The sequence below is a fragment of the Petromyzon marinus genome, unplaced genomic scaffold, assembly GCF_048934315.1.
Source record: "Petromyzon marinus isolate PM22_M1 ecotype Great Lakes invasive population unplaced genomic scaffold, UKy_Petmar_22M1.pri1.0 PM_G_Scaffold_9, whole genome shotgun sequence".
Classification (NCBI taxonomy): domain Eukaryota; kingdom Metazoa; phylum Chordata; class Hyperoartia; order Petromyzontiformes; family Petromyzontidae; genus Petromyzon; species Petromyzon marinus.
This window is the reverse complement of record NW_027423046.1, coordinates 4,067,465-4,073,889: the sequence shown is the minus strand read 5'-3', so window position 1 is coordinate 4,073,889 and position 6,425 is coordinate 4,067,465.

The following is a 6,425-nucleotide window of genomic DNA, read 5'->3' as shown; positions in this document are numbered from 1 at the left end:
CCCACTGGGCGTGCGCTGTTAGCGAGCACCGGTGAGGGTCGCGATGGAACAACACCAGGGGCTGGTGTGGACAGAACCACGGCTGGCCGCTCGTCTCTCAAATTCTGATGTTAGCACCCCCACCCACCTCACCACCTCCTTAATTATGGCTGAGTCCACCTAAGTGACGCTCAGGACTGCTTCAGGTAAGGGGCCGACCTTAAATGACGTCACGTGATTTTAGAGGATTTTTGACCCCCGCCCCCATGGTCACATGACGTCACAAAAAGTCAGCCCTCCCCCCTCAAATATGACGTCACAAAGCCCTGCCCCCCCCCCACCCCCCAAAAATATATAAAACATGCTTCAAATCCCTTTAAACTATTGCTGTCATTGTAGTGCGTTGTTAATGTGGCGCTGCACTCTAATGTTGTAGGTAGAAAACATTTATTACAAAGTCTAATTAAGTAGAACGTGTTTATATTTATTTAAAGTTGCGCAATTTGATGTGACGTCACTTTTCTCAAACCCCCCCCCCCTCGTCACATCGTCACAAATGTCTGACCCCGCCCCCCCCTCTAGGTGCGTGACGTCATTCACGGACGGCCCCTAATTGTCGCTGGTATTGGCCGTGAGCGAGAATGGTGCAGCACCGCTAACCGCTACGCCGTGATGGTGCCCTTACCTGCATGAACGGAGACGCGGTCAGACGATGGGTGAGCCGTTGGTGCGGGCAGGACGAATGATCTCGGGCGTACCTCCTGACGTGGAAGGCGAGGGAGGTCGGAGTGCGCGTGTGAAGAGAGATGGCAAGGGGCGGGAGGAGAGGGGGGCGATCGGACGGAGCGGAAGCAGGAGGACGAGGGCAGGAGAGGCAGCGGAGCCGTGGAGGAGTCTGGGCGCGCTTGATGGTGAAAGTTGACGTGGACGCACGCTGCAGAAGAGAAGAAAATCTTCACGCTCGGCGCCACACACAGCCAGACGTAGCTCACCTCATCCGTCTTGCTGACAATATGTAGGACGACAGACTCTGATTGTCTTGTAGCTCTGTGGAAAGAAGGAGAGGTGTCTTGGGTCCAACAAGGCCCTCTGCCACCGGTGTGGGCGGGGGGGGGGGGTACCCTAGTGGAGGGCTGAGCGTGGGAGTGAGTCGAGGGGAGGGTGAGTGGTGGTTGACATGAATTTGAATTCTTATACATGCTATGTATTGTAACATTTATTGTTGTATGGGTTTACACATGGTAGAACATATAGGCTATTAGACGAGGACCAATTCAATGCTAACATCGTTAACACGGACACACATCGTGATCAGGGACCCACATCGTCAACAGGGATGCTCGCCTCGTCAATAAAGACCCACATCAAAAGGGACGCTCACCTCTTTAATCCGGACCCATATCTTCAATCGGGACCCATATCGTCAACAGTGACCCACAACATGAATATGGACACTCACCTCGTCAGTAGGGACCCACATCATCAACAGTGACCCACAACATGAATATCGACACTCACCTCGTCAGTAGGGACCCACGTCAACAGTGACCCACAACATGAATATGTTCACGTTTTTGTTTGTTGCGGTTGCACCCGAGTCAAGGGCCGCACGGCTCACAGGGCTCTACACCTGACATGTGAAACTTAAATTAAACTGAAGACGACGTCTCGCCAGCATGCGTCTATCCTCCACGCGTGGCTTCTGTCACGCGACTTCCACGATTTCGCCTGAGAGTCTCCCGCCGCGTGCCCCCATAGGTCTTCTCCATCGGTCGCTCGACTCGCGTAGACCATTCATCCGCGTGGTCCACGTGGTCAAAGAAGAAGTTGGTACCAGCCAAGGCAGCACAACGCCAGTAACACAGACTTATGTTAGTGGTCGATAAGAGTGAAGTACAGTACGTCATAACCCACTCATTTCAAATGCTTGCCACATTATTCGTTGCTATTGGTCACCTGAAGAACTTGGAATTGCTAATGCTGTGCCACCTCAGGTTCTAAGGCAAAGTGAAATGTTAGCTCTATGCCGGTCAAGGACACCAATTCTGGGATGAAACTATCACATTCACGACACGTGATAAAGCATAAAAGCGGTATGCACTGCTGTAACCTTAGCAGGTACCAGCACAGTCAGTATGCACTGTTGTAGTGAAAGCAGGTACCACCACAGTATGCCCTGCCGTAGTGAAAGTAGGTACCACTAGTCAGTATACCTGCTGTAATCATAGCAGGTACCACCACAGCCAGTATGCACTGCTGTTATAGCATAAAAAATATAACGATACTATCATAGAATGTTAACTAAACGAGCATACATTTTTAACTAATTTAGGATAAACATTAAACTTAATGAGTATGGATAAATGTACCGCATTAGCATACAGATTAAAATTAATTAGCATACCAAAATTAGCATAGGACAACCGTTGACCAATCGCTGCGCATCATCGCCCGAGACGCTCCCAGGTTTGCCTCTCGACCAATTGGATCGCTGGCCCTCCCCCCCTCCCCACTTGGGCACGCGGCGACCAATCAGATCGCGGGAAGGACGCTACCATTTTTAATTCCCTACACGCCGAACGCCGCGCGCCCATGTGCGTGTGAGTGTTTAGTTTTGTTTTAATTATTTTAATCATTAAAGTTCGCGAGTGTCAAGGCAAGCTAAGTTGACTTTTTTTTAAAGCATTTTCTCAAGAGAACCGTTGTTGCTGCTGCTGTTGTGAAAGGCCCGGTACACCCTGAGGCCTTGCCTAGACTAGGACAGCCTTGATGTCACGTGGGTCCACACTCTTTGCTTTCGGTAAAGTCACGGAGGTAGAAAAAAAAAAATTATTATTTAATTTAATTACATTTTATTTTATACCTACGTTAAATTTAATTAATTTTTTTTATTAAGTTGATTTAAACTTGTTTTATATCTACGTATTTTTTAAATAAATGAATGAGTTCTTAATTTAAATTTATTTCATACCTACGTTAAATTTAATTGAAATTTGTAATAAATCAAAATTTCTTTATTTTTCATAGCTACGTTAAATTAAGTTGAAATTTTTAATAAATTAAATTTAGTTTATTTAAATTACATTTATTTAATACCTACGTTTAATAAAATTTTTAAAATAAATTACATTATTTAAATAAATGTTTATACCTACGTTAAATTTAATTAAAATTTGTAATAAATCTAAATTATTTTTTTTCATAGCTACGTTAAATTAAATTCAAATTTTTAATAAATTAAATGTATTTTATTTAAATTACATTTATTTAATACCTACGTTTAATTTCATTTTTAAAATAAATGACATTATTTAAATAAATTTTATTTTATACCTACGTTAAATAAACATTTTTATAAATGAAATTATTTTATTTTATTTTTTTAATATAAATTACATTTATTTTATTTAAATTACATTTATTTTATACCTACGTTAAATTAAATTAAATGTTTTAATAAATCAAATTTATTTTATTTTATACCTACGTTAAATTAAATTTTTAACAAGTTGCCTCTCGACAACTTGTTAACTGCTCTGACTGCTACAAGCTAAGTGCGGCCTGGAAGCGTATTATTAAGTAATACATTTTACAATTACAATTCCTTATAGAGGAACCCCATACTAATGAACTGACTACGTATCTATATAATTAAAAGACCGCACGCAGATACCGCAAAAGCGGACCCCGTTGTCAATGATATAATTTGATGTACGTACAGCAGTTGCTGTACGTGCATCATTAAAATTACACCGATTGTAATACGTCACCAAAGACGACACAATTTTAATTTGACCCCCGGGTCTGATCGCGTTAACTGTGCAGGTGGGGGGTCGAGAGGTGACTTGCACGTGTGTGCAGCATGTTGAATATTGACGTGCGATGACTTGTGGAGAGGAAGAATGATGCTGGCGATGCAAGTCTTGAAGTCTGACGTTGTTCTCCGAGTCGTGTAGCCTACCGCGTGCCACTTTGGGGATTGCTGCGTAATGTCATTTTAGTTTCCTCTGTGGAACTTTTTATTTTGTTGATCCTAACGATGTTACTAACGTAGGGCGGGCTTGGGAGCGGCGTTGACGATGTGTTTTGGCGTTGCACCAACCAGCAACTTTGCATTCAGAAGTTGGAGGTGCTTTGATTGTTACAGCGAGAGGTGGAATCATCACCGCCATCGTCATGGGTTTAAGTGGGCACGGAACCCGTCAAGGGAATGGGTAGGTAGAGGAATGGGGTTGGAGAGTATACACAACTTGCATTTCTAGTCATTTCAACAATTTATGGGCAAGCACATCATTAACAGTATCCTGATTACATTTTGATTTAAAGCTTTCGTGACTGCAGTAATTCATATTCTTAGTTTTTTCGGTAAAGTCACGTTGAAGGGAAACAACAAAATAATAAAATATATATAAAACAATAAAAAATGCAAACCAACACACCTGAAGACGACCGTTTGAGTTATGGTCGAAACGTCGTGAGAATTTTTTTATTGTTTTATATATTTTATTATTTTGTTGTTTCCCTTCAACGTGACTTTACCGAAAAAACTAAGAATATAGTATCCTGATTGATGAGCAAAAAAAATCATCAATCTATTGTCATGAATGAGTCCGAAATATCAATAGTCATGCTCAAAACCGCATTCCTATTGTTATAAAAAATAATTGAACCCCCCATTCATGATGACAATTCCAATATGGTCATTATGATGCTCAAAATTACACTTAAATTCTCAGAATCATGAATATTTATGAAAACAGCAGTGTGCTCAAAATGCTCATTTAACAATTTCAACATGTACACAATCAATTCCAAGATTCTAATCAAAGTAAGTCCTATGTATCGTGGTGTTTTCATGCTTATACATTATTGCGCGCCCCCCCCCCAAAAAAAATATACAAAAGTCTATTTTTATAATGTTTGCACGGTGTACAGTCTGGAAATTACCCACATGGCAAATTTCAAGCTTGGTGCGTGTCGGGAAGTACGCTAAACAATTTGAACAGACGCACACATTCACAACTTTGCCTTTGGTATATATGGAGATTAGTAATAAATTGTTAATTTAACTACTTTCATGTTGACGGATTGGAAATAGCAATAGCACTGGCTCACCACGGGGCTTATCGCGTGGTATCTGGGCACTTTATTTGAAACGTAAACCCCACAGTTTGTGAGTACAATTCCTCGCAAGTTGCGTCCACACAGATGACGTTTCTAGGTAAGAGTAAGAAATGAATCTACGTGTCGAGGAGAGACGAGAGAGCCAAGAGGTCACCTCGGGAGACGGGGCGGCGCGTCAACCTTAGTCACGTGACGGAAGGAGTGTGGGCGTGCCGTGCGTACGTGTGTGTACTGTGTGTGTGTGTACTGTGTGTGTGTACTGTGCGTGTGTGTAGTGTGTGTGTGTACCGTGTGTGTGTGTTTACTGTGCGTGTGTGTGTGTACCGTGCGTGTGTGTACCGTGTGTGTGTGTACCGTGTGTGTGTACTGTGCGTGTGTACTGTGCGTGTGTGTGTACCGTGTGTGTGTGTGTGTACCGTGCGTGTGTGTGTACCATGCGTGTGTGTGTGTACTGTTTGTGTGTGTGTACTGTGCGTGCATGTGTACTGTGTGTGTGTACTGTGCGTGTGTGTGTATTGTGTGTGTGTATCGTGTGTGTGTACACTGTGTGTACCGTGTGTGTACTGTGTGTGTACTGTGGGTGTACTGTGTGTACTGTGTGTGTATACTGTGTGTGTGTACTGTGCGTGTGTGTGTATTGTGTGTGTGTGTACCGTGTCTGTGTACACTGTGTGTGTGTACCGTGTGTGTACTGCATTGTGTTCATTAAAGTTACTTGCAATTCAAAGACAGGTGTGTTGTTGGTTGTGATGCCAGACGATAACATTGTGAGGAGCAATGCCTGAATCCTTACCCTTGGGGTTCCTCTAGAAATGGCAAAAAGCCACTGAGAGTGGCCACGTGGAGGAGAGGCTGCTACTCTGTACAGAGCTGGACCGGTACCGCCTGGATCTCTGTGGCATTCAGGAGATCCAGTGGACCGGCTCTGACTCCAGTCATCATGAGGGGTGCAGAGTCCTCCACTCGGGGCAGGAGAATGCAAAACAACGAGTGGCTCTTATTCTGAAAAAAAGAATGAAGGCGGCGTGGGAAGGTGGCGGCGAGGTGTGGGAAGCTGTAAGCCCCAGGCTACTTTGGGCTCGCCTCCCCATCAACAGGAGGCTGCTTACGCCCCCACCGAAGACGAACATCAGTGGTGGAATGCAGGCAAGCCCGAGGATTCAGATTCCTTCTATGACCTCCTGTCACAGGTGTTAGCTAAAAGTGGCCCCTCGGGATAGAGTCATCCTGTTGGGTGACTTCAATGCCCGAGTTGGTGATGATGCTGGCACCTGGTCTGGAGCGATTGGAAGGCATGGGCCAGATCAACTCAATAACAACGG